Genomic DNA, 14,798 nt, shown 5'->3' with positions numbered 1-14,798 from the left:
TGGAGCCTCTTGCCATGTCTCCTTCTCCATGGGATCCCTTTCACACCTCAGAAGTCCCTGACTAGGCCTTCCAAGTGGAAGGCCCACAAGGCCCACAAGCCACCTTTGCTCACATTTTATCATTTTAACTACATTTATGTCTTTGTTACTTGATGCGTACATATGCCTCTCTGTTCCCTCAGCAAAACCCTCTTCACACACCTACTCTCCTCCCACTTTCAGCATGCGCTTGCGTATAACATGTGGATGAGGAAACTCATCTCCTCTGGTGAGGACCAGAGTGAGTCCCTAGGATGGAAGGCAGCCAACCATGCACAGGAAGTGTCACCAGCAAGATGTCCCAGGCAAAAACCCAACTGCTGCAGTCTTTGACCCACGACTGCCATTACTGTGCCTCTTACCCAGCACTGCGTCCAAAGCATCACGCTAGAAGTGCTGACAGAAATGTTCAAAACTGAAGTGCATGAATCAGATGGATCCCTTCCATTACTTTATTTAACACGTGTTCATTAAATTGCAGAATTCAACACTCCGGGCAACTCTATCATTCCCTTCTAGTGCTCTTCACATAAAAACGTGTGTGTGGAGGACATGGCCTTGGGCGCCCTGCTCTGGGTGTCACTGCTGGAGCAGGGCTTGGACCAGATGGCATCCGGGGTCCCTGCCAGGCTCAGCCATTCTGTGACACTGTGAAGTCACATATAGCCCTTGGAAACATTCAATTACATTTACTGGGAGAATGCTACAATCAGTGGATAGATATGTTTCTATACCACAAACTGAATTTTGTTAAAATCAATAGAAGATAAAAAAAAAAAAAGCAACAAACAACCAACCAAAAAAAACAAACTAACTAAAACAAACAAACAAACGCAACAACAAAAACAACAAAACAACACACAAAATGATGCAGGACAATGAAAAGTAAAGGCAGATGAAGTCCTGAATGAAAATTCTTCCAGAAATATGTTCTGAGAAAACACATTCACTCTAGTGCTGTGTGCTGAATGCTGTAAGCCCAACATATGCCAGCCCCCAGGCACAATTCTAATAAAATCCAAACCCTTGTTGGATCTGCAGGACTGTCAAATTCAGTAGTATTGCAGTTGCTTTGATTGGAAGACCCATCAGTTATTTCACAAGAGGTAGAGATAAATTAACAATTTCTAAACTACATAAAAAGACTGAGGAAAAAGAGAATTTTTCAACACCTATTTTGAATTTCAGAAATAAGTTCATCTATTAAAACTCTCATGGAACTAACTGTTGTGTTGTTGAAATGAGCATATCTGTAAAAAATTCAATTGGACAAAAAACCCACAAAAGCAGTATTGCAAACCCAATTGCTTTTATTCTAGAAAGCTGTCATCTAGAGGGTTCCAACATAGTATTTTATGATGTTATATTTGGTATTTCATTTTACATTATTTTATTATGCCTTGTTAATAGTAAGAGTTCCTTTGCACCTTCAGAATCCTTTAAGATGTCATCATTAAGCCCATGTATAACTTTCATTGAAACATCTTTTTTTTCTTTTCTAAGCTAAAACTCCTTGTGTTTGTATGATAATGAAACAACTGGTCACTAGAAATTTGCATAATGTATATATACATATATATGTATACGTATTTGTATAATGTATAATGCACTAGTATGTGCATAATACACACTACCATTACTATACAAAAAAATAAATATTAAGGTAATATAATGAAAAAATATTTTAAAACTTTACAACTTTAAATTTTAAAATTCTTTAAATAAAGTTCTAATCAGAATAAAACTTAAAGGAAATAAAAAAATAAAATTGAAGGAAATATCTCAATACTTCTTTTTTTTTTTTTTTTTTTTTTTTTTTTTTTTAATATTGCACACTCTTGAGTTTCTCTGTTTCTTGAAAGATAGAGAAACATGGATAATTTTTATTATATTTCTTCTGGGTAACCTGTTACCTGTTTGGGGTACAATGAGAAACTCCAAATTCCACCAGGATGCCAAAATGCTGGTTTCCATTGTTGTAAAAATAAGGCTCTAACTTCTATTCTATGGATCTTTGGTTTCCACCCCCCTGAGGAACTGTGGCCTCAGTGCAGATCATTCATCTCCATTTCTAATTTTACAGAGGTGCAATGAAACATTGATTTATTTGTTCTTTTTTTTTTTTTTTTTTTTTTTTTTCCTTAAGCTAGCATTCAGGTTTTAATCTTCTTCTCATTTTCATTTCACTGGTAGCAGAGAAACATGTTTTCTTTTTAAAGGAGTGCCCTAATGCTCCTCTCATCCTTTTTTTCTTATGTAGCCACTTCTGAATACATCTGTCATCTTTTAATCTCCTGCATGGTCTTTCCAGTACAGCGTGACCCAAGAGATGTCATGTTCTCGTGGTTGGACCACACGGCTGTGGTCCACAAAGCACTTCCAAATGCTTTTGAACAAAAGCAAACTTGTAAGACATGAATTGCAATCAGTCTGAATTTATCTGGGGTTACGTGGGCAGTATTTTAGATGACATTCTGAACTCCATTTTACAGACAACTCACATAATTGTAGTGAATATGTGCTTCTTGCAGGCACTGTTCAAGATTTCCCACCGTATTCAGCCATATTACCCATGCAAGGTGCATTGTCACAGTTTCCCAGCAACAAAACCAAAATATCAGTTCAGCTGCTGCTGTGTTTCTGATATCTACCACCTCCTCGATGATAAATCACATGTTGCTCCAGCTGCGGTCAGGAAGGGCTGGGTTGTCCAGCAGACATCCAGCATCTGTTCCGTGGTCAGTCCCAGACCACAAAAATCAAGCAAAAAGCAAATCCTTCTCGTACTGGGAGGTAAAGCTGAAACAAAGCCACATCTGGGAATGCAAATGTCTTCCCACCTTGTTTGATTTCCAATGTGCTTGTATCAATGAACTTTGTTTTTCTTCTTTGAAATCAATTCCCTGAACACACAGCTCCTATCCCATGGATCTTCTCCTATGTGCTGTACTTTCCCTCCTGAGAAAAGAATTTATCTCTATCAGATGCTTTCATATTCTCTGAGCCTCCTTTGCAACTGTTCTCATGTGGTCCCTGACATTACCCAGCAAGCATTTTCTTCACAAGAAGTATGCTATCTCCAGTGTGATACATCCAAGCATTCTCGGAATTAAATAACAAAAATGACTGACCTGAAAACTTGATAGCACTGAATTTTGGAGACTGTATTTTCTAGCTGTCCGTTCATACCATGATTCAATTTTAATTAAAATCTTGCACAGTTCTCAGACTCTTTTCTTCCCCTTGGGTAATAATTTACTTAGCAGTAATGCCAGTTTAAAGTATATTTCCAGAAATTTCCAACATTTCATATCAAAAATAGTAATTTCAAGGAAGATAAATGGTAAATTTTATCAACATATCACCCCATGTTGATAAACAAAGGATTAAATAAAAATGGATGAAAACTGAAAAGATGTGAAGTGCTCAGGGATGCAACATGCTTCATGAATCATTGTCCTGAAACAAAGCTAAAAGGAACCCAATAGGATTCTTCTAAGCTTAATAAGCTTTAGATTAGATCAAATTAGGTATGAGTCAGAAGTTCTTCATGCTCATTGAAAAGCTCATTTCTACTCTCCTTTTTCCCAGGATGAAAAACAATGGAATTGATTTATCTTTGCAGACTTATAGGATGTCTACTGGAATTGAGTCTTCTGAGTGTGAGGAGACAGTAGGTCTGCAAGACAACAGGACTGTAGCGCACCTTACAACAATGCAAGTAAAAGGGACTGCTAAAAAGCTTTTCTCCAATGATGGAAACAGAAATACTTGCTACAAACTCATTTTGTTCATTATTGAAACAATGCCAGTCATCTTTTTTATCTTTGAATAATTAAAAGATGAACCAAAATGTTACAATTTGTTCCCAAAGTTATAATGTTTTCTAAACCTGAAATTTGCCTGGACAGGCATACTGACTTCATGATTTTTCTTTATTCCTGTGCAAAAATAAATTTTGTATGTTGGTTTGGAATAATGAATTATTTCACTGTGCAGCTGCAGAGAAAGGCAATTTTCAAGAAGTTGGTTCAAACCTCTTGTTTTTATTTTTACCTGGCTTGGGGGAGGCAGTCTGTTGGCTGTTGGCCCCTGCTCCTATGCCTTGTTTGTGCTTGCGTTGGTATTTTGTGGCATGCAGAGCCCTGTTACATTCCTTGGCAGCTTTGGACCTCCTTTTGAGAACTCAGCTGGGGAAAGTCATCTTTCCTGTCAGCAGGGCACTGCCTGCTGTGCGTTGCATTTAATGGCCCTTTATAAAATGCAGTAGCTGTCTCAAGAGTTTGGAAGAGAAATATGAGGATTTAGTTTAACAAAGTAATTTGATTACTTAGAAGTCAATCTCTTGCTAGCATTTTCTAACTGCAGCAAGATTTCCTAGCAAATTTTACAGAACCACTACTTAATCTTTAAGCTTGTGCTTAAGCACTTTGTTAAATGAAGACTTCAGCAGAGGAAGATTGTATCTGTGGGCTCTTCATTAGAACAACGGTATGAAATGTCTCAAACTGTGTTTGCAGCCCCTTCCATCTTTTATACTGCTCCCTAAATCAGAATGATCATCTGCAGAAAAACCATGGAAATTTCTCATGCTGGCAACTGCTTCCAAGCCATATTTTTCTTGAACAATACTCTAAAGTTGTATATTATGATTACAGTTAAGTTTATATGTTTCAGGCCGTAAGGACTCTAAATGTTGCCATTGTGTTTAACATGCTAATTCTGGAATGTTTTTAATCTCTAATTTGTTTATTGCAAGTGTGTTTCCTGGAGATTTTGATTTTGCTTCTTACATATTGTAATCCTGTAATCCATGCTTTTTTTTTTTTTGCCTTTTTTTTTCTTTTTTTTTCCTTAAATTCTTGTATGTTTATTAGCTCTATCTCTTCTGTAGGATGTCATTATTTTGGTGGGGAAGAGGGCTATTTTAAGAATAGGAGAATGAAGATAATTTAAAAGGACAATTTCCTTTCATCAGACTCATCTCTCTTTCTTTTGCTTCTCGTACTGAATCTAAATTAACTCTTTCCTTTCACATTTTGGAATAAATGTTTGCAAGAAAATGTTTGGATTTTCTTTATGGGCATGCAGAGCCAGCCCAAGACCTGGAATTTAATGTTGTGTGTAGATTTGATGCAGAGATGGATAGATTTCACAAGAAGTAAATGGGAAGAGCAAACCTGATTACCTCTGTATTCATATGTACACCACTGGCTTGTCTCAGTTAAGTAGATGGAAGAACACATGTTTAGATTAAGACACGCAGTTCTGCAGTGGATAAAAATTTTGTAAAATGTGCCCACTGTGTAACAATTGCTTTGTCCATTTTTTCATTCATGCTAAAAAAACCCACACTTTTATAACACACTGATGATAGAAAGGCTGTATTCTCAATGAGAAATTGCATTTCTCAGTGAGACCTTACATGCCAACAACATATTTTTGCGGTCTAAGAATTAAATTTTAATTTCCCCTGAGAGTCAAAGGTTATCACATTCAGGCCCAGGCTCACAAGGTGCAATTCAGCAGTGCTTTCCTTGGTCTTGCCATGAAGAACGAGCTTTACATGCAAAGACCGAGACACCACAACATGCTGAACTACCACAGGCTTGCCATCAATGGAGAGCTGCTTGTAATACTGCTGCTGGAGAACTGATCATGTCCTTTTAAGCATGGTGCATAATTATCTTGTTTTCCATAAAATTATGAACTATTAAATCTGCGTGACATGTAGACAAGAGAAGTAAAGTTCAAAATCCCACTGTAATTTATGAACATGTGGTGAACAGATGTTACGTGAGATTTTTCTTCCCTTTACATTTAAAAATTTGGATTACATTTTCTCTCCTTTTCTCTCATGTTCAAACTCTGTACTTGATGCTTTATTAGATGTCTCAGCAGGGTAAATGGATGATTAATAATTGTTGATGACAGAAATTTGGTTTCTATAAGCTGTGGAGTGAAAGATAAATATGATGGGAACAGTCTTACCTATGTATATATGTTTATGACAACTAAGCCTCTTTAAGACTGTCTATGTTAGGGTTACCCATGATTTATGGGGATGTCACCACCAACCCTAGACCTGGAAAACCTCTTGCAATTTCTCTTATTGTAATCATCACTTTTTCTCCAGATACCTGGGGGGGGGGGGGGGAAGTGGGGGGGAATCCAAGAGAGAAAGAGAGAAAGAGAGAAAGAGAGAAGGAGAGGGGGAGGGAGAGAGAGAGAGAGAGAGAAAGTGAGAGAGAGTGAAAGAAAGAAAGAAAGAAAGAAAAAGAAAGAGAAAGAAAAAGAAAGAGAAAGAAAAAGAAAGAGAAAGAAAAAGAAAGAGAAAGAAAGAAGAAAAGAAAGAAAGAAAGAAAGAAAGAAAGAAAGAAAGAAAGAAAGAAAGAAAGACAGAAAGAAAAAGAGAAAGAAAGAAAGAAAGAGAGAAAAAGGAAGGAAGGAAGGAAGGAAGGAAGGAAGGAAGGAAGGAAGGAAGGAAGGAAGGAAGGAGTTATTTTGGGAAAAAAATAGCACTAATAGAAAAGAAGAAAGATAACTAATAACTAATAGAAAAGAAGAAAGAAAGAAATAGTTAACTTTTTCAGGGTCAGGAAACATTATATAAGCTCCTCAGCTTCTGATACTATTACAGTACAAACTTTCTTCATACATAAACACTGTGTGCTGCCATCTCTCAATTAACCTGTGACAACAAATAGTCGAAACAAGACCATTGTTCAAGTGCGCTAGGATCCTGGCCTGAACTACCAGGTCACGGCAGGCTCTAGTCCTGAGTTCACTGTTATATTGTGAGGAAAATCAAGACCATTCTGAATTCCCCCTGAACAGAGGTGATCTGGATGGTGGAACACTATATACCAAGATAAGGTTTTCGTTCAAGACCATTTCTTTTCTAATGAGTAGTGGCTGGCCACAGCAAATTAAATCTAATTTCCAGTCATTTAAATTAAAGGACAATATTTTAGTGGACTAGACACATAGATCGACAGTAATAAGTCAAAGTAGTTGACAAGCTAATACCTTTCCCTCATTTGGAAGTCTACCATATTTGAAATTATGAAATTATAACTTGCAGAAATACATCATTTTTTGTTTCTTCAGACATTTGTTGGTTAAACAGCAAAAAGAACAGCAGTTTTCATGGTGGTTCTTTCTAATTTCTCTATGTTTATCCTTTAACAGTGTAGGTCTCCTGAAAAATTAGAAAAATGTTGCCATTGTGATATTGATTTGTTTTTAATACTACTGATATGTGCGGAACCCTGACAAGAAATGGAACTTCTATGTGCAAGAAACTGCATCAGCCAGGAACAGAGATGGAGGAGAAGAATGTTTGAAACATAACCAAGGGAAGTCAGCTATAACAGTTGGAAAAAAGAAATGCATCTTACAAATATATAACTTTTTGTAACTATATCAGTACATCTTGTGTGCTAAACAAAATTATAGAACATTTGCTTCTCATTATTTCATAATATAAAACTCCTTTTTGATATATAAGCAACTAATGAAAATACTTTTCTCACTCATAACTTTTGTTCTCCAGAAAAAAACATTTTCTAGAAACTTTCATTTCTCCTGAAGTTCAATAGTTTAAAAACGACTTCAATTACTCACACTCTTACCATTACAGTGACATCTCCCTTTATACCTATATGAGAACAGAAACCCTCTGATTTTCTGCATCTTTCTTCTCTTATCTCCATGAAATTTTCACCAGGTAAATTTGCATGTAAAGAGAGAAATACCCTTTCTGACACCATGTAATGAATCTGGGAAATATGCTATCTGTCTGGGGATAATATGTTATGCACGTATGTACTACAGACATAAACAAAGGGTCACCTGCTTAAGAACCATAGTTGAACTATATTTTATAAAATATTATTCCTAATTAGTAATTTTGCATATTGATGGAAACATCATCTAATTTATGCCTCAAGAGAGTACACAGACTGTTGTAGGGTATTAAAATAAGATACAAAGCCCACTCTCTGTTTTCAAGGGAAATATCTATCATGCTAAGGTTTGGCCTTTCTACCTTGGCTTTGAGTTCCAAACTCACTTATACCTAAAACCCTACAGCAAGACTGACTGAAACCAAGTTAATTTGAAAAGACAGGAAGGGTCTTTATCCTGCAAGAAGTTCAAATATTCTGCAGAGGCCTCCTCCTTCTGCAAGACTCCTCAGAAAAAAAATAGCAAATTTATTTTCTCCTATCTGCTGCTTTTATCTGAGATGCTGGCAATGCACTCATCATCAATAAGAATTGCCAAAATCAATGGAAGATTCCCATTAATTTCAATTGGCTCTGGAACAGCTTGTTTTAAACATTACTAAATTAGCTTTGATTCTGATCACAATACTGTGGATAGAAGAGGTAGAAAAGACAGGGAATCTGCCAAATGTTCCTATCAACCTTCAGAATTGGTTTCATTATGAAACTCCATTCTATAATGATGCTGAAGCAAAATGATAGCTCTTAATTGCTTTAGGAGACAGAGATGTCTAAAGTACAGCTCTAATCATGAAACGGCTCCATGGTTGGTTGACAGGTGACATTTCAGGGATATTGAAAACTGTAGGTTCTCAGTAGAAACTGAGAAAAACTAGTAAGAAAACAGGGTAAAGCCTTATTAATGTGATCTCACTTATTTCTAAAGCTCAAAAAAAGCCTCAGTTCCCACGGCTGTCATACCCAAACAGTGTGCAGTCCTTGTACTGCTCACATTGCAGCAGAAGATCCTGTCCTGTCCCTCCCCACCATCCGTGGCAGCTCCTCAGCCTCTGCTAACAGCAAATTCCTTCTCAGGCAAGAATGTGTGATAGTCACTGTCTTGATCTCAAGGGTGAACTAGGGTCTCCAGAGCTAAAAACACTGTTTCAGCTACGCAGGCAATTTTCTTCACCTCTGCCTACAACAGACCATCTTTTACCTCTACCTTGCCCTTCACACAGAAGACGAAATAACAGAAGGATTACACAGGGGTTTTAAAGCCTCCTTATGTAAAAAAACAAAAAAATGAAAAAAAAACAAAAAAAAAAAAAAAAAAAAAAAAGAAAAAAAGGAAAAAAAAAGGAAAGGAAAGGAAGGAAAGGAAAGGAAAGGAAAGGAAAGGAAAGGAAGGAAAGGAAAGGAAAGGAAAGGAAAGGAAAGGAAAGGAAAGGAAAGGAAAGGAAAGGAAAGGAAAGGAAAGGAAAGGAGGAAAGAAAAGAAAAGAAAAGAAAAGAAAAGAAAAGAAAAGAAAAGAAAAGAAAAGAAAAGAAAAGAAAAGAAAAAAGAAAATAAAAGAGAAAAGAAGAGAAAAGAAAAAAGAAAAGAAAAGAAAAGAAAAGAAAAGAAAAGAAAAGAAAAGAAAAGAAAAGAAAAGAAAAGAAAAGAAAAGAAAAGAAAATTGTTTATTTACGTATGCATTTATTTATTTATTTTTATAGGTGAGAACGAATATGTTTTAATTCAGAGAATTTTCCCTCCAGGGCAAAGCATTCAATTAACAGTATGAGGCAGAATGTTCCTCTACATGTTTCCATACTGAAGGACTGGAGCACCCAGGCGGTCCTCCACTGGTTTCAAGCAGTTTGCTAGAGCACTTGCTTTTTGAGTTGAAAAGTCAGGGTGGGGGTGCAAACCTTGTGAGTTTCTCCAGCTTTCAAAAAAATGCTCAAATTTGCACATTTACAGACATACAGAAGAGCCACATCATACTGTCCCAGAGCACTGAATGGACCTTTAATTATGTATTTAGTTATTTTAGGATTATCAGCAGTTTTCAAGCCAGTGAAAAAGAAGACAGACAGCTATCTCTGTTTTTCTGTAGTTCCTAAATTTTCATGCCGGCCACAAGTCTATGATGTTGGACAATGGACATTCACATTAACTCTAAGTTAGGGGTGTTGATGGCAATGAGTAAGTAGATTGGATAGGTTTCGAGTCTTACCAACTATGGTGGTCCCTGTGATGTTCTTGAAATCACTTACCACCTCTAAATTGCATTTAGTCCAGTCTATATGCCATAGCATAAGAAACAGGACAAGGATAGTTGGAGAAACATTCTGGAAGGACATCCCACCATGGGTGTCCAAGTTAAGCATGTAATATACATTATATATGTACATAGGAATACATTTCTGCTGTTGCATACCTTCCTGTTGTAATGGCCATCTCCAAGAGTTCAATGATGTCAGTGCACATTTAGAACATAAAGAAAAGATCACGTGCCAGAATTACAAATGTTGATAACTCACATAAAATCAAAACTAGTTTTCTTCCCTGGTCCTCTCTCTTAGCCATATCTGACACAGTGTACTTCTCTCCCAGATGGACTGAGACTATGGATAATGTAGATTTTTCCAGAGAGGCTGAAGGATAGAGACAATGATGATTAGCATAATACTATAATAGACATGAGTTCTTCTCTTTCACCCATTTTTTGATATTTAATAATGATAAAGACTACTGATTTTTCCAGATATGTCTGATCATCTCGCGGTTCCCACCAGCAACATATAAAAAAATCATAGGAAGAAAAAATGTAAGAAAAGAGACGTTAGCAGCACTGTGGTTGTTCACAGCCCTTTGGAAACCATTCTGCAGCACTGCTGCAGACAGATCTGTCCAGGTGCAGCATAATCCATGTCCTTATGTTCTAAGTCCTGGACTGAGATGTTCAGAAAGATCTGAAGTATCAAATTTAGGTACAAATCCCAGTCACAGCTTCTGTTTTAGGTCACCTCCAGAATCCTCATGTTATTAGCTAACCACATGGTGTAAAAAAAAGGAAAGCATGTGTTTTATAACTGTTAAGAATAAACTGAGGATTTGTTTTTATCTATCTAAGGATTCGTGTATAAATCTCAAACATTCTTTCTTTGTCTGTTACATGTCAAAATTGCTATCCTGTGCTAATGAGAAGGAAAAAGAGGACAAGCCTCCTCTTTTCCCCACTCTCCAGTTGATCTGAGCTTGGTACAAAAATGAGGCTCTGAAAAGTCTAACTGGTTCCAGCTGGATCCTAGAGAGCCTATAAAGACCTAGTTCCTCTTAGGCAGATTAGAGAAATGTAAATTCTTCTTATGTCATGACAGTTGACAAACACTCAAAGCCCCTACCATTGGGAGAAGTTGTGCAGGACAATACAAAATACATAACAGGTAGTAAAGGAATGCTCTTAAGCAAAAATAATAACAACAAAAAAAAAATTAAAAACACACACACACAAGAGACTATAATACCTAGGTATATACGAGAGTGGACTTCATCAGGGAAGTATAGAGAATCATATCCCATGAGTTATTGAAAACTGGACTCGGTAAAGTAATGAAAAATATATTGTATTGAACAATCTTTCATTAGGAGCAGGAAAGACACAGTGAACTATCAAGTCATTTTTCTTATTATCCATATCTTCCATTTATGCGAAAATAACCTTGCTTGCCAGACAGATCCTTGCTGCAGGACAGAAGAGCCTCACATTTATAATAACAGTACACAAAGAATGAGTAAATGGGGAGCCCTTTGCAAAATGCATCTTTGATAACACTTTGTGGGTTGAAACGTGTTGCTTTCTATGCTATCCTTTATAAGCAAGTACAAATCCAAACTGTAGCTTTTAGTGTCAGGCATGTTGTACATAACTGGAACAGTTCTCTTGTAAATTTGTCAACATATTTAAACAAATGATCTAAGGCAGACTTACCACAATGAAAGACAAAAATGAAAAATCAATATAATTCTGAATAAAACTGGTGTTCTTGCAATATACACCTACTGGGACTTAGTTTAAAAGGGTTTTTTAATATTTCTCTAATATTTCTTTCTTTCCCAACTGCTGATGGCAGATATCATATGCTTGTGTTGATGACAAAAATGGCAAATATTTGTTTCTGTGGAATGTCTCATTTTAGCTGTATGCAAAGAACTGCCATATTGGAAAGCTGAACTGGAAGCCTTTCCCTGACATGAAAATATGGAAGAAATTTAATCATTTCCATAATTCCTTATTTGAGTTAAATAAATCCACTCAGATATGTAACCCCTAAAAAAATCTCAAAAAGCTGCAGATGCTATGAAGTTAAAGCTTGTGGTTCTCTTTATAGCAAATCTTATTAAATGTGAACTGATATGGTTTAAGCAAACATACAAGATACAAAATAGTACACTCTTTTAATTTAACTCTGATAACAGCTTCCAAATATCATCTGTAAATATTTAAGCAGGAAGAAAAGGTACTCCTTTTTACAGGTTTATATACAGCATTTCATTAAAAAACAAAAACAATGATCTAGTACATTCAATTACAATGTCATGCTGGCAATTGCTGCTCCATCCAATATTTTCTCATAATGTCTGTTATTTTCTCCAATTTTGTTATTGCTCTCAGTTTCTACTTTTATCAAAAACAGGCCTGAATAAGTTCATTTAATTTCTTTCTTTAGACCAAGAAAGAAAAGGTAGTATAATTTCCACTAAATCTTGGAATACACTTTCCTTTGTACTAGCAAGTATTTTCTTTTTCTAAAAAATACAACATTTATCCATCGTCAAAGCCTGTTATAAAATAGAAACTGAACTGGCAACACTGAGTAAAACCACATATGCAAACCAATTCTTTTACATCTGCTTTTATTTTCTGGACTTCTTTAACCTTGCTCATATTTCAGCTCCATGTACCAAGTAAGCAAGAACTTTGCAAGGGATAAAACTATCAACCTGCAGGAAAAGGCAGAACTCATAAGAAAGGTCCCAAAGATCCTGAGGGGTCAACAGGGATGCTATGAGACTCTACCTGAGCATGCTAGCATGCAAAGCACTACTAGTGGGCACATACATGAAGCCACTGTGTGAAGGCGATTACAGAAAAATAATTACAGACTGATTACTTTCACTGTTGTTATTTCACTAGAACTGATAACCTAGTAGCTAGTGTATTACTAATAAGTCACAGTACCACAGGCTTTTGACACTGCCTCCCATGACATCCCAATAGACAAGTTCAGGAAGTGTGGGCTGGATGAGTGGATGGTGAGGTGTATTGAGAACTGGCTGAATGGCAGAGCTCAGAAGGTTGCCATCAGTGGCACAGTCTAGTTGGAAGCCTGTAGCTAGTGCTGTCCCACAGGGGTCAATACTCGGTCCAGTATTGTTTAACTTAATCATTCGTGACTTGGATGAAGGGATATTGTGCAACCTCAGCAAGTTTGCTGATGATACAAGACTGGGGGGAGTGGTTTATACAGCAGAGAGCTGAGCTGACATTCAGAAGGATCACAACAGGATGGAGAGTTGGGCAGAAAGGAACTTCATGAAGTTCAGCAAAGACAAGTGCAGGGCCCTGCACCTGGGGAGGAATAACCCCAAGCACCAGTACAGGCTGGGGGTTCACTTGCTGAAGAGCAGTTCTGTGGAGAAGGACTTGGAAGTCCTGGTGGACAGCAGGTTAACCACGAGACAGCAATGTGCCCCTGTGGCCAAGAAGGCCAATGGTATCCTGGGGTGCATTAGGAACTGCATTGCCAGCAGGCCGAGGGAGGTGATCCTGCCCCTTTACCCAGACCTGATGAGATCTCAGCTGGAGTGCTGTGTCCAGTTCTGGGCTCCCCAGTGCAGCAGAGACCTGGAGTGAGTCCATCAGAGGGCCACAAATATGGTTAGGGGACTGGAGCACCTCACATATAAGGAAAAGCTGAGGGAGCTAGGCCTGTTCAGCCTGGAAAAGAGAAGGCTCAAAGTGGACATGGTCAATGTGTGAAAGTTTCTGAGAAGAGAGTGTCAAAAAGGTTGAGCCAGACCCAGACTCAGTGGTGCCCAGCAACAGGATGAGAGGCAAAAGGCACAAGCTGAAACGCATGAAGTTCTGCCTGAACATGAGGAAAAACTTCATTACTGTGTGGGTGATGGAGCACTGGTATAGGTTGTCCAGAGAGGTTGTGGACTCTCCTTTCCTGGAGATAATTCTAAAGCCACCTGGACACAATCCTGGGTGCTGTGATCTAGGGGTCCCTGCCTGAGCAGGGAGGAGGGACTAGATGATCTCCAGAGGTCTCTTTCAACCTCAAGCATTCTGTGATTCTGTGATACCTGGGAGAAGGTGAATTGAACCTGAATAGGTCTGAGTTTGTCACAAGCACACCAGACTCATTACACCAGAACTGTCATTCCTAAGAGATGGGTGACCATGGCTGTCATACAGTGAAGATTAGCCCATGAAGTAGTGGGAAGATTTAGATCTGAGATAGAATTCCTCCTTAAGCCAATAATGCATATACTCACCACTCCTGACACATCTCAACATATCCTTTACCTCACAGGAAAAACAGAACCAAAAACAAACAAACAAGCAAAAAATAATAATATTTTTCAGAGCAACTGCACTTCAGTTATTAACTTTAGAGTCTCACTATTCTGCTTTGTGCACTAGTCAATTAAACAAGGAGATGTAGAAGAACTAAGGAGAAAAATTTGAATAGTTGAAAGTGCTATCATAATTTTACAACAGGCTGCTGGCATTTACAAAATTCCATGTATTCAGATTCATTATTTTCACTATTAAGATCATCACTTAATGTTAATACAGAAGCCCTGTGTAGGATAGGACCCCTCTTCCAATAAGTAATTTGCAGATACAAAGACAAGTACAATCCTTGCCCTGAGGTGCTTAGAAATAATATCCTGCCTGTATAACTTGAAATAGAAAGGTGTTTATTTTTACTGCAGTAAGTGCTTAACAAGCAATAACAAAACCAAAACTAT

At 37.4% G+C, this 14,798-nt stretch overlaps 1 long non-coding RNA gene across 1 annotated transcript; it reads left to right on the top strand.

Moving 5' to 3' along the window:
• Positions 1-4,346: 4,346 nt before the first annotated feature.
• LOC121066128 lies at positions 4,347-7,491 on the top strand. The gene is made up of 2 exons (XR_005817532.1): positions 4,347-4,530; positions 7,231-7,491. It is a non-coding gene; the product is annotated as an uncharacterized LOC121066128 (long non-coding RNA).
• Positions 7,492-14,798: the final 7,307 nt, after the last annotated feature.

Source organism: Cygnus olor, chromosome 2 (assembly GCF_009769625.2).
Source record: "Cygnus olor isolate bCygOlo1 chromosome 2, bCygOlo1.pri.v2, whole genome shotgun sequence".
Lineage (NCBI taxonomy): Eukaryota > Metazoa > Chordata > Aves > Anseriformes > Anatidae > Cygnus > Cygnus olor.
This window is presented reverse-complemented; position numbering and strand designations above follow the sequence as displayed.